The sequence below is a fragment of the Schistocerca cancellata genome, chromosome 3 (genome assembly GCF_023864275.1).
Source record: "Schistocerca cancellata isolate TAMUIC-IGC-003103 chromosome 3, iqSchCanc2.1, whole genome shotgun sequence".
Classification (NCBI taxonomy): domain Eukaryota; kingdom Metazoa; phylum Arthropoda; class Insecta; order Orthoptera; family Acrididae; genus Schistocerca; species Schistocerca cancellata.
Genome location: NC_064628.1, coordinates 716,218,691 through 716,232,776, shown reverse-complemented (window position 1 = coordinate 716,232,776; position 14,086 = coordinate 716,218,691). Strand labels below are relative to the sequence as shown.

The following is a 14,086-nucleotide window of genomic DNA, read 5'->3' as shown; positions in this document are numbered from 1 at the left end:
ACAAAGTGCTCTTGCATCGTCAAGAAGTAGTGTGTTTAGTAACACCTGTAAAATAAATAACGACAGCTACAAGAAAGTTTTAAGTACTGGAAAGGTGCAGATACAAGACACAAGATTTTTATTTATATCTGATAGTCATGGATGACACCTGCGCTAGATTATTAAATCTGACACTTGCACCAAGATATTTTGAGACGTCCTTTGTCAAACGTCCACCAAGATATTTTGCGATGTCCGTTGTCAAAACAAACGCAAAATTGAAATATTTATGTTGTTAATAACATTGAAAAAAAGGTAAAGGACTTCAGTAAATTTGACTGTGTTATTGTTCTGGCTGGAACAAACGATGTATAATCAGATATCAAGGATTACCAACGCACTGTAAACATGTTACTAAAAAAAAAACTACGAACACTAAAGTGATTCTGTGTACAGTACCCTACAGATTTGACAGGGTGGACTGGAATGACAAAATATACAAAATTAACATGTTATTGATGGAATACTTTGCCCAGTGCAGCCAGGCTAAGGTACTTGATGTTAATCTGTTTTTAAGGAGGGCTGATTATACGAAGCATGGGCTACATTTGGTGCTGAAAGGGAAAGAAAAACTATGTAGGAACCTTCATTATTCAGCCATGATTCAGATCAACACACAGTCACTGATCCCTGTTAATTGCTTGCAACAGGCAGATCAGTCACTCACCGAAACAGTATGCTTACAATATGGGAAAATAACAGAAGACGAAACCAAAAAATTGACAGTAAATATGCATACTTGGGACGAACAAGTGACAAGGAAGCAACACAGAAGACAATATCACCACAGTATATGAAAATAACAGAAGAAGAAACCAAAAAGTTAACAGTAAATATGCCTTCAGTGAAATGAACAAATAGCAGGGAACCAGCACAGAAGGCAATATCACCATGTAAAAGGACTGACGAGGAAGCCATACCAGAGTGGACAGAAGTTAAAAACAACAGATCACGACGAAGGACCAGACAGAAGTTAGCATCCAAACAACATATGAATTTTTTATGGCCAGATCTACTGCAGAAGAAAACAACCAAGAAGAAGTCCATGACTCCCAGGAAGTGAAAATCATGATTGAAACGAAAAGAATACTAGAGCCTATTCTCCAAAGAACTAACCAGGCAATACACTTCGCTCTTTTTTTTTTTTTTTGTCATCAGTCTACTGACTGGTTTGATGCCACAAATTCCTTTCCTGTGCTAACCTCTTCATCTCAAAGTAGCACTTGCAACCTACGTCCTCAATTATTTGCTTGACGTATTCCAATCTCTGTCTTCCTCTACAGTTTTTGCCCTCTACAGCTCCCTCTAGTACCATGGAAGTCATTCCCTCATGTCTTAGCAGATGTCCTATCATCCTGTCCCTTCTCCTTATCAGTGTTTTCCACATATTCCTTTGCTCTCCGATTCTGCGTAGAACCTCCTCATTCCTTACCTTATCAGTCCACCTAATTTTCAACATTCGTCTATAGCACCACATCTCAAATGCTTCAATTCTCTTCTGTTCCGGTTTTCCCACAGTCCATGTTTCACTACCATACAATGCTGTACTCCAGACGTACATCCTCAGAAATTTCTTCCTCAAATTAAGGCCGGTATTTGATATTAGTAGACTTCTCTTGGCCAGAAATGCCTTTTTTGCCATAGCGAGTCTGCTTTTGATGTCCTCCTTGCTCCGTCCATCATTGGTTATTTTACTGCCTAGGTAGCAGAATTCCTTAACTTCATTGACTTCGTGACCGTCAATCCTGATGTTAAGTTTCTCGCTGTTCTCATTTCTACTGCTTCTCATTACCTTCATCTTCCTCCGATTTACTCTCAAACCATACTGTGTACTCATTAGACTGTTCATTCCGTTCAGCAGATCATTTAATTCTTCTTCACTTTCACTCAGGATTTTCTCATAGAACAGAATAATTCTTTTAACTCCCACCATATCATAATGTACAGGGCATAACCAGTAACCTATATGAGCTAGAGGTACTTTTGAATGGTTGATTAAAGAAGATTTCTGTCTAGTGTGTAACTGAAAACTGGCTGCAAGAAATACAAAAATGTCAGCTGGGATTTCAGACTTCCAGTTGGTCAGCAGCATTTGCAGGGAAACATACAGAGGGGTGGAACATGTATATATGTAAGAACAGGCGTTAAATCAAAGGAAATTGGGTTTAAAAATGTCTGCTGTATTGAAAAAGTTTTTGAATATTGTTTATGTGAACTAACAGATAGTACAATTATAATTGCAGGCATATATAGGTCCCCATCTGGCAATTTTGAATTGCTCTCTGAAAATTTGGAATATCTTCTGAACTATCTAGTCAGTCAAAATACATAATTATGCTTGGAGATGTCATTATTAATTTCAAGGACAAATGTAAAAAGGCCAGAAACTTGTTAATCTATTAAAAACGTACAATATGGACATTTGTGTAGCATATACCACCAGATATGGCAGCAAAAGTGAAAGTACTACAGACCAAATATTTATTGACAAATCAAAATGTGGCTTTAAATCTGAGGTATTGTATACAGGTTTCTCTGATCATCAAGCTGTTAAATTGACTCTAGAGAAATCTCATGGGAAAAGTGACGACTAGAGATATATTGAGAGAAGGTTAATTAATGATGACAGCATTAGGGTCTTTAATCTAATGTTAAAAAATGTAAACTGGGACATGGGAAGCTATAGTTCTGTAGATACAAAATTCAACAAGTTATTTTCAAATTATAAATACTGCTACGATATTTCATTCCCTCTTAAGCGAATGAAAATGAGCAAAAAATAAAATTCATGGATCATAAGTGAAATCAATGAGTCATCAGAAAGTCTTGGAATGCTATTAAGTGTGCAAAGCAAAATACTATCTTGAAACCATATGTAAAGTGTTATATGAAAAAGCACAGGAAAGCTGTAGTTGCTGCAAAAAAGAAGCACAATGATTCATATATTGGAAAGGGTAACAACAAATAGAAATCTATGTGGAAAGTTATTAATAATCATACAGGCAAACATGAAAATGCAAGTAATAAAATCACCATAAAACACAGAAATGAAATTGTTGATGATCCACTTCTAATAGCTAATATATTTAATGATAATTACATTAATGTAGCCCAAAACCTGATCACCACTAAATATAATCCAAAGACAAAGGTAATAACTTCAGTAAATGAAAGGACAATGTACCTATACCCCATCACACTCAAAGAAGTAAAAATGGCTATCAGCAAACTAAAGAGTAAAATGACCTACGGATTTGATGGTATCCCTGACAAAATTATTAAATATAGTACCAATAATGTTCTCTCTCAACTTGTGGACATAATCAATGACTCCTTTGAAACTGGTGTGTTTCCAAGTAAACTTAAAGCACTCAACAGTAATACCAGTTTATAAAAATGGTGACATGTTTGACATTAAAAACTTCAGACCACTGTCATTATTATCTGTATTATCGAAAATAATTGAAAGAATAATTTATGACAGATTACTAGACTTCCTAAACAAAAATAAAATTCTTGTAAATGCACAGAATGGTTTCAGAAAAGGCAAATCTACACAAACGACTCTCTTCAGTTTCCTAAAAATTGTTTACAAAGCTGTAGAGGACAAGGAACTGATCTGTGGGTTGTTTATGGACCGTTCTAAAGTGTCTGATCTTATAAATCATAATCTACTGCTGTTAAAATTGTATAATTATGATGTCCGTGGTATTTCCTATGAGTGGTTCAAGTCATATTTAACTGATAGGAAACAAAGAGTACAAATTTCTCAGGATGGAAATGTGTACCATTCCGAATATAAAAGAGTTAATTAAGGGGTGCCCCAGGGCTCGGTACTGGAACCATTGTTATTCTTTATTTTTAATAAGGACCTACCACAAAAGTTTCCAATGGCTGACACCATATTATTTCCTGATAATATCAGCTTCATTATAAAAGGGAAGAATGATTATCAGCTGCAGCAAAAAATTGACAAAACAGCAGAAGTGGCAGAAAAATGGTTTAACGATAACTGTCTAGTTGTCAATGACAAGAAAACTGTATGGATGAACTTCAACCAATGTTAAATTCACATTACTGAATAGCCAAGTTCAGCAAAAGAATCACATAAAATTTTTAGGATTGTGGGTGAGTGAGCATCTAAGATGGGAAAATCATGTAGAAATGTGTAACAAAAAATTAAGCAAGTACTGTTACATATTAAGAGTGCTTAAAGATTGCTGCAATACTGAAACAGTGTTAAGTGCTTATTACGCATACATGCATAGTCTACTGAAGTGTGGTACAGTGTTTGGGGAAATACCTCTTTTGGAAAGCAGTCTTTTTAAGCTCCAAAAGAAAACTGTAAGATTAATAAGTGATGTTGCTTACAGAGCACCATGTAGAGGTATATTTAAGAAATTAAAAATCATGACCTTACCAGCTATATTTATATCTGGAAGCATCTTCTTCATTAAAAACCATTAAGTTTCAGCTTTGAATAGTGAGATCCACAATTATTAAACAAGGAACAGGCATGACTATCATAGGGAAGTGCACAGAAAATCAATAAATCTGGACAGTGCTGTTTATGAACCAAAAATTCTGTAGAGTGCATTGCCAGATAGCATAAAAAAATACCAAACATTAATACATTCAAAAAAGAACTAAAAAATCTACTAATAAACAACAGCTTCTACAGCATTAATGAATACCTGGAGTTTTGCTCAAATCTGTAGGTCTGCTTCATAACTTTCTAAACAAGAATTTGTAACCATCAGCCAGTCCTACATGAAACCAAACTTCTTTCGTCCCTGTATGTATCTAATTATGCACCTAGCTTTTGTGCCATATGTTACTATGCCTAGTTAACTAACTGGTATCTAATAGTTTTAGTAAAATCAACCAAGGGGTTTTGCTAGCTTTTATTCTGTCTGTATGTTCATATATAATTTTATAATCAAATTAAGTAGAATAATGTTTTTGTAATAAAGATGTGTTGATACCAATTATAAGATTTTGTACATGATGTAAATATGCAATATTTTATACTATTCTGTACCTTGACAAATCCAATATCATGAATGTGATAATATGGGTGCTAAATAAAAAAACTAGAGAGTTTAGACATTGATGTTGATGTGCTTAATGCTCACTTCTTGCTTATGATTGTGACATCTCAACACTTCGACCATTTGGTGAGTGGTCTCCTTTACTCCTTAATTATTTGCATTCCACCAGACCTTTTCAAATTATATTTATACAGTCAGATATGATATATTAAACCTATTTTCTGTATTTGTCAGCTAAATATAGAAGGACTTAGTAGATAAAATTGCAAACACAACTCAGGCATTCTTCTAGACAGCAACATGGTTAGGAAATTCTAGCTGAATGTAAATAATTATAAGTAAAGGAGACAAAACACCAGATAGTGGAAGCATTGAGTCATCAACAGGCACAAAAAAAAGAATTAAGACTTCGTTAACTTTCAGACAAAATCTCCTGTTTCCTGCCTCTAACCACCACACTTGACACAATTTCTAGACAACAATGTTGCCATTCAAGAGACACATGCAGATAGTGAGAACTGATTGAAGTTCTGTGACCTGTAGTTATCATAGTTATGGACTTATTACATATATTCACAGCAACATAGAAGAGGACAACTTAATAAGTACTAGCGCTGTAAATGACATCAGTAGTATCACCATAAAAATTCCAGAGATGTCAATAACAAATTTATAAAAATCCTCCTCAAGCACACTAGTCTGAAGAAGGCCTACAAACACTTAACCATCTTGGAATCTATATGGTCGATTTTAACAGTCCCCATACATAGAAGTATGACAAAAATGATTATAACAGAGATAAATTTGTAACATAGACAAGAGAGAAATCTAAACAGCATATTTGATGCTAAAGATAGCAGCACATTCAGATCAGCAGTGTGGAACAGAAAGTACAACCCAAAATCAAGTTTTTAACATAAGTACTCTAAATTACTCTCTACACAAGACTAATAAAGTGCTCTGAGCTTTCCCACATAGTTAACATAACGGTGTTCTGTACAAAATAGGAATACAAATACACATAATTAGGTCCATTCAAAGACTGCAGTGGCATTTCTGGAAAGCAAATTGGAATTTCTTCTGACAAGACACTGATAAGGTTATTAGACGAATTCCAACTACAGTGGACAATTACAACAGATTTGTTGGTGCCATAATTACAGTAGCTAAAAGTGGATTCCAAGAGACACCCAAAAGGAATACCTCCCGGGATGGAGTAATGAAGTGCAAAGCTCTATAATGCCTATGTGGAAAAAGTGATCCTGATATTGCTGAGGAGCTTCTGGAGAAACTGAATGATATGGACAAAGGAAGATGGATGGAGGTAACAGAGAACTTGAATTTCCAAAAAGTTAAGGAGACAAATGTGGAGTCCGATGGAAAAGTTTGGTAGAAACAGTCTCCCCATGTGTGAAGATCCATTAGTTACAGAGACCAGATAACCCTCCAAATTACTTCTCTTTCTAGAGCATGTATCTGTGTCACTTTGAAATAGAGTGTAAGATTCAATTAAAATTGAAGTCACCTTATATACCACTGAGATCAGTGGTATATAAGGTGACTTCAATTTTAATTGAATCTTACATTCTATTTCAAAGTGACACAGATACATGACACTATTTTTAACTTAGTCACGAATTCTTCATAAACAATGGTCAGAACATTCTACCAGTCATTCAATTCCTCAATGAGAGAAATCTGCTTCTTGCTCACAGATCCATTTGAGAAATACTACGTGAACATCCTCATCATAGGAAATTCTTGTTGTCCTCCAACCCCAGATGTTGTTTCAGCATACCAAAAAGGTGGAAATCACTTGGTGGAAGATTTTTATCTGCATGGAGGATTGAAAACTTTGAAACAAAGCCTGTGTTGTGCAAGCTGTATGGGGTGTTGCATTATCATGCAGGAGAACAATGCCTTCGCTTAATTTTCTGTGCCTCTTGTTCTTTATAATGTGCAATGATGTCAGTGTTGCACAGTACAAATTGACATGAATGGTTGTACCCTTTGCCATAAATTCGGTGAACCCAACTCCTTCACAGTCAAAGAAAACAATGGCCATAACCTACCTGGCTGATGGCAAAACTTTGCATTTCTTCCACAGAGGTGAGGAGGTGTGTCTCCAAGCCATATGTGTTGCCCTTGTTGCAGGTGTGAAATTATGGTCACGTGTCTCATCAGCTTAATGATGCATTTTGGGAAATTATTGCCTTCCACACAGTAATGCTTGAGAAAGTCCAGAGATGCCATAAACATTGTGCCCGTGTGTAGATGACAGTGATCATGGAACACAGTATGAGCACAATTTCCGATACTGCACGTGGTCTCAGATGACGTGATGATCACTGCCTATTGAGATGCAGATCTGCTGAGCAATGAGCAGTGTCCATGACAGTTACACAGTGATTGCTGCGAATCAGATCCTTCCCTATCAACATCAGTTAAGTGTGTGTGACCTTGGTCAAACTGGCACCATTTCACTACAGCTGGACACGACATTGCATTTGGCCCATATACTAACAGAATGTCATGGTGAACCTTTGTACAATTTGGATGTTTTATCCACAAGAGTTCTACTGGCCTGTTCACTGGCATACTTTTCCACTAGCTGTGCCATTTCACTCACACACTGTAATCCATCTGTTATCCATACCACAGTAGAACATGTCTGTGTCAAACCCTTAATGTGTACTCACTTCTGACAATACGCCACACTTCTTGTGCAACAGTCTTAGCATGAGACAATGTGTGTAACTTGCTGTATGAATTTTCCTTATACATGTCAAATTAAAAAGGAATTTTGTAGACTACATAAGGAAACACCACTCAACACAGGTTTTTCTGTTGCTTCAACCCACAAAGAACCATGACTGACATCAAGACAGGCAAAGTACCAGGTTTTGACTGAGTACACCCTGAGTTTCTTGTTTGGTGGGATAAAACAATGCAAAAGTATCTTATCAAGTTTTATTCAAATGTTGTGTCAATAGGAATCTTACCAAAAGTTCTTAAGGCTACAAAGTTAATTAAACATTTTTGAAGGTGGTTGCCAACAGCTGTTAAGTACTTTATGAAATGTATGATACACAGCTCTGTGTCTATATGCCCTTTATTACCACTAGCAGTTGTAGTTGACCTTTTAAGTAAGGATAACTGTTTCCTCTTCTGATGATGAGCAGTTCTGAAGGGGCTGTATTAATATTTTTGCCACATTGACAATATGACATGACATGACATAAATGATGTATGACTTTTATACTGGGTGATAGTGGTAAGTCAAAACTGGTAGTGATAATGAAGGATACGTAGACTTCTGCATGTCATGAATTTCATACAATACAAAGTTAGTTACCATACTAAAACCAAACATGTGAAACAATACGCCAGAAAGCTACAGACCAATAGCTCTTTTAAGCTGCTGCTCCTCAACAGAATTAGTCCAAAAATTCTAAACATTATTTCTCCAAAGCAAGTTGAATTTAGGCAAATAGAAATTGCACAGACTGAGCATTATGTCGTACTATACATGTATAGACAGGATTCCAAAAAATAAGGGGAAAAATCAGTGGTTCTGGTAGATTTATTTTCTGTAGAAAGTGAACTGAGAGCATACACTGGTGATCCAATGGGATTTTTGTTCCAACACCCGTGTGTACTTGAGTGGATAGCTGCACCTAATTTTAGCATACAAAATTTGTAGTTTATATGCACTTTTTAATATCTTGTGATGCCATGTATGCCATACATTAAATTAATAAAAATAAATATTATTCTATGTAATCTAGGTGCAAAGGAGACTAGTCACTGAATAGTATGAGGGTTGTTCAATAAGTAATGTGACACTTTTTTTTCTCACCCAATTTTAGTTGAAAAATGCAGAATTTGTAGCGGAACATTGTGGAATATTCCAGCTTCAGACCCTATAGTTTCATGAAGTTCTGATAGGTGGTGGCATTAGCAACCTTCAAAATGGCATCTGTAATGGAGGTGCATTCCAAGCAGAAAGCTGTCATTGAGTTTCTTTTCATGAAAAACCAGACCATCGCAGATATTCATAGGCACCTGCAGAATGTCTATGGAGACATGGCAGTGAACAAAAGCATGGTGAGTCATTGGTTGAGATGCCTGCATCGTCACAACAAGGTCATGCAAACCTGTCTGATCTCCCATGTGCTGGACAATCACACACAGCTGTGACATGTGAATACTCTCATTCGAGGTGATCAACAGATGACAGTCACAGTTCACTGCACAACTGGGTGTCTCTGTTGGTACTGCGGACTCACTCGTCCACCAGCTGAGGTACTCAAAGGTGTGTGTACCTGCTAGGTTCCTCGCCGCCTAATGGAAGACCATAAAGAGCAATAAAGGACAGAGTTGCTTGCACATTATGAGGCTGATCATGACAATTTCTTATCAAGCACCATCCCAGGTGATGAAATATGAGTTCATCACTTCGAACTGGAATCAAAATGACAATCCATGGAGTGGTGCCACACCATCTCTCATCTGAAGAAAAAGTTTAAAGCTGCATCATCACCCAGTAAAGGTATGATGACAGTCTTCTGGGACTTTGAAGGGATTGTTGTGTTTTATGTCATCCCTCATGGTACAACAATCAATTCTTAAATGTGCTGTACTGCCCTCAGGAAATTGAAGAAACGACTTGAGAGTGTTTGTAACCACAAAAATGCAAACAAACTTCTTTCCCATGGCAATGCAAGGCCTCACACTAGTGTGCACACCTGAGAAGAACTCACAAAACATCATTGGACTGTTCTTTCTCATCTACCCTACAGCCTGGATCTCACGCCTTCTGACTTCTACCTGTTTGGCCCAATGGAGGACACACTCCACAGGAAGCAGTACATTAATGATGGGAGGTTATTGATGCAGCAAGATGTTAGCTCCAACATCAAACAGCAGTGCAGTACCATGCAGACATACAGGCCCTCTGAGTAAGATGGCATAAGGCTGTCGCATTGAACGGCGATTATGTTGAGAAGTAGTGCTTCATAGGCAAAAGAGTGGGGAATAATATGGTGTATTGGAATACTGAATAAAACCAACCTGCTTTGAGAAAAAATGTGCTGCAGTACTTACTGAATGCCCCTCATAGGACCACTGAGTCATCGACAAGTCTACAGGCACACTAAAATGAACTAAAATGTTGCTACTGTTCAGTGTTTGGTCTCCTTTACTCCTAAATTATTTACATTCTGGCAGAACTTCCCTTATTTTCTGAATATTATTTTATTTATATGGACTGATGACTTCTTCTAGACATTGGTAACATTTAGGATTTTTAAATGATTTTTATGCTTGATTCACAAAATCCTTCAAAATTGTTGCCAGTTTTATTATAAATCTTCATTGCTGTTTGATAGGTACTGTTCCAACAGTTTGAGCCTGGAGTGTGATAGCTTATTCTGCTTGAAAATAGGTACTTCTTATTATATGATAATGAAAATTTACATTGGAAATGGGAGGAAACATAAAGGATATACTAAAGCAAACATAAAACTCTACTGGGAATTAAATGTTATTATAGTGCAGAAGAATTCATGACTGTAAAATATAAATAAAATTATAATTACTCATGAAATCAATTGTATAAGCTGGTATTGTTATGTAACACATATAAATTATATATTGATGTCATATTTCAGGTTTGCTGAAACTTACACTTTGTAGAGATTAAAATCAAAACAAGATACAACAATTTGGGAGATTAAAAAAGTAGAGTACAGTGTGTTGCCTTTAAGATGGCCAATCAGTCCTTAGCCCTGAAATCATAAAGTCAGAAACTAGGAAGGCTACAAGTGGTAGTCATTTGTTGCAGCCGATGTTACCTAGCTGGCAGTACTGAGTGATATAGCCCAGTACTGAGTGATATAGCCATCGTTGACTGCTGTGTTACTGTGTTGTATTTCACTCTGTTTCATGTGGTTTCCTTTCCTGGAGATAAGTGTACATAATTGTTGCAGTTAGGATATTTATGAAAGACATCAGCATATAAGCTGTTTACAGTTTTTATTATGAACAATGGCACCCATGTGCATGACTTTTGCTTTGACGGAAGCATGACCCACAGGTTATGTTTAGGGACGATTCTAGAAGTCGGTCAAGGAGTGGGGCTAATTTGGGGGGGGGGGGGGGGTAGGGGGTTTGGAGGAATGGAATATCGCTTAACAAAAGGAGAGTTTGGGTCCTCTACCGACAAATTGGTAAAATTTAGTGTTGCTTAAAGTAGTTTTTGGTAACTGTTTTGGAGTTCAGGGTAAAAAATGTGTTTTAATAAATAATAAGATGCTTATTTTAAGTCAAATGATTTTTATTGGTTTAGATACTAAGCTATTTTCCACTCTTATTCTTTTGTTAAAATGTGTTTGAAATACATTGTAACCTATATTGCTACATAAAAAATGATTGAATCTGTTGGAGTAATATATTTGCTGATTTCTGAAGTAATTTAATCCAGTGTAATATGATACGCCATGGGGGAGAGGGGGGGGGGCTGTAGTCCCCGTAGACCCCCCTCCCCCACTTGCCATTGCCCCTAATTAAGTAGTCTACACTGCAGGAGGCAGGTGGGTCTTGGTCTCACCACATGGCTCCTCATCCCATCTTGTTTCTTTCACTCTTTGCAACTTCCCTCTGACTTTGGCTAATGTACAATTAATACACCGTCAAAAGATTGCCTCAACAACAGATAAACATATTATTTGATGAGGTGTGTTATCACAAAGTATTACCTCACCCCACTGAAATGTGGTGGACAGGATGATTTGTTTCATCTATATAAGATCAGTCCCTGTCTCCTATAGCGAAATAACTGTGAGAAAATTTGCTCTGTTGTGTGTAAAATTCTGAAATACACTGCCTGACAAAAAATGTGAAGCACGCAGAAAACAAGGTCAGATACCAGTGTAACTTTGTACATGTACACACTATCAACAGGTATGTAAATCCTCTTTGACAGGTAGAACAGCCACCATAGTGTGTTAGTGTTCTTTGTCTTTATTGTTATTACCCAGACTTGGAGAGTATATAAGGATGTGAACATCACAGTTGTCACTGTGAAGAACACAGAAATGCCTCACACTTGCACGAGACAGTTTTATCAGCACCTGACACAATTTGAATGGACCCTTGTTGTAGGTCTCTATTTGACTGGTTGGATGAATTGTGCAACATTTAGATTTGTGGGGCATTCAGATTTGACGATGGTCCAATGCTGAATTGCACGGAAATGTGAGGGCAGGCACACTCAACATCTAGGTTCCAGTCACCTACATTGTCTGACACCTACAAGGGAGGATCACCATATTGTGCGCGAAGGACATCATAACCCCTTCACATTTGCCTGCCATCTGAGAACAAACACTGTTCTGCAACATTCTGTGACATCCTGCTCTACTGGTAGGAGCTAGCACTAGCCATACCAGAGATTACTGCCCATACGTAGACAGCCATTAACACTGCAACATACAAGGCTGCGTTTGGAATGGTGGCACTACTGAGAAGCACAGGCTGCTGATTAGTGGCCTCAGATTGTGTTTAGTGATGAATCATAGTTCTGCATTACCCTGGATGACCATTGGGGTTAGTACCAAATAGACCTATGCCTGCACCTCCAATGGAAGGAAAAGATGCTAGTGAAACTGAAGCATTTATTTTAACTTTTCCTTTATATTTCAAAGTATTAGAAAGGAAATTTTAAGAGAATATGGAGATGACGTGGGGACAGGTCCCATTCTTCCAATGTTTCGGAGATTCACAGTGGTGTTACTCCTGGCATCATGCAGTGGAGAGCCATTTTGTATGACTTCAGGTCACAGCTGGCAGTGACTGAAGGAACTCAGACAGAATAATGCAGCATAATGGTACATCACAGATATCCTGTGTCGTCATGTGTTGCCTCTCATGCAATTGTATCAATGAGCCATTTTTCAACAGGACAGTGCTCACCCACATGTGGCACATGTCTCTCTGAACTGTCTGTGTGATGTTGAGGTATTCTTGTGGCCAGAAAGAGCCCCAAGGCCTGTCTCCGAAAAGATATGTGGGACCAGCTAAATGTCAACTCTGTCCCAGTGCATGTCCAGCATATCAAGAACTAGTTACAACAGTTGACTGTCTTTTCAAACAAATTTTGGGCTTGCAGCCGGTCGTCGTTCAATACTTTGCACGATATTTCAACTGGGCACTTGCCAGTCATCTTCAGGTGAGCCATTGCAGTCTGCGACGGCCCACCTGAAGATGACTGGCAGGTACCCAGTTGAAATATCGTGCAAAGTATTGAACGACGACCGGCTGCAAGCCCAAAATTTGTTTGAACAGTCAATTCACCGGGAAAATTTTAAAATTCACAGTTGACTGTCTTGCTTCAAGAGAGGATACAGTGGCTTTATGACACTCTTACCAGCAACATTAGTACATGCATCCAGGCCAGAGGGGGTTGCAATGCCGTATCGATGAGTGGGCTCATGCTGCCAAGTTCATTGTATATTTCACTGGAATTTGTAATCATGGAAATAACATCACACACCCAATCAACCTGTGAAGCTTAAATTCATCCCCCCCCCCCCCCCCCCCCCCTTCTGGCTGTCTCACTTTTTTGTCATGCATTTTAGTTGAGGAGTAGGTGAAAATGTTTTAATTTTGAAAAGGTTTAAATCTACCTCAAAAGCAAATAAGAGTAAGGAATGAGTAAACAGGAACTTAAAAAGTCCAAGTTCGTTAATGGTGACTGTAGGAGCTCTAAGAAAACTTTTAACATCCATGTAGCACATAAGCTCCTTTTGTATAACTGGCTCATTGCCAAGACTATTGTCTCCCTACATTAGTAAATGATTTTCAGGAAATATGTTACTCACTGGACATGCTTCCATAAACAACAAAAATAAAAAATCTTTACACACATATTCTCTATCCATGCATTAATTTCTATAACTTATCTGATATACATCAGTACCAAATAGTATCAATGG

The 14,086-nt window shown here is 37.5% G+C and overlaps 1 protein-coding gene across 2 annotated transcripts in view; it reads left to right on the top strand.

The window, feature by feature from the left end:
* Positions 1 to 14,086, top strand: part of LOC126175725 (retinol dehydrogenase 14-like) — a 72,280-nt gene that overhangs the window by 45,305 nt on the left and 12,889 nt on the right. The window lies entirely within an intron of this gene.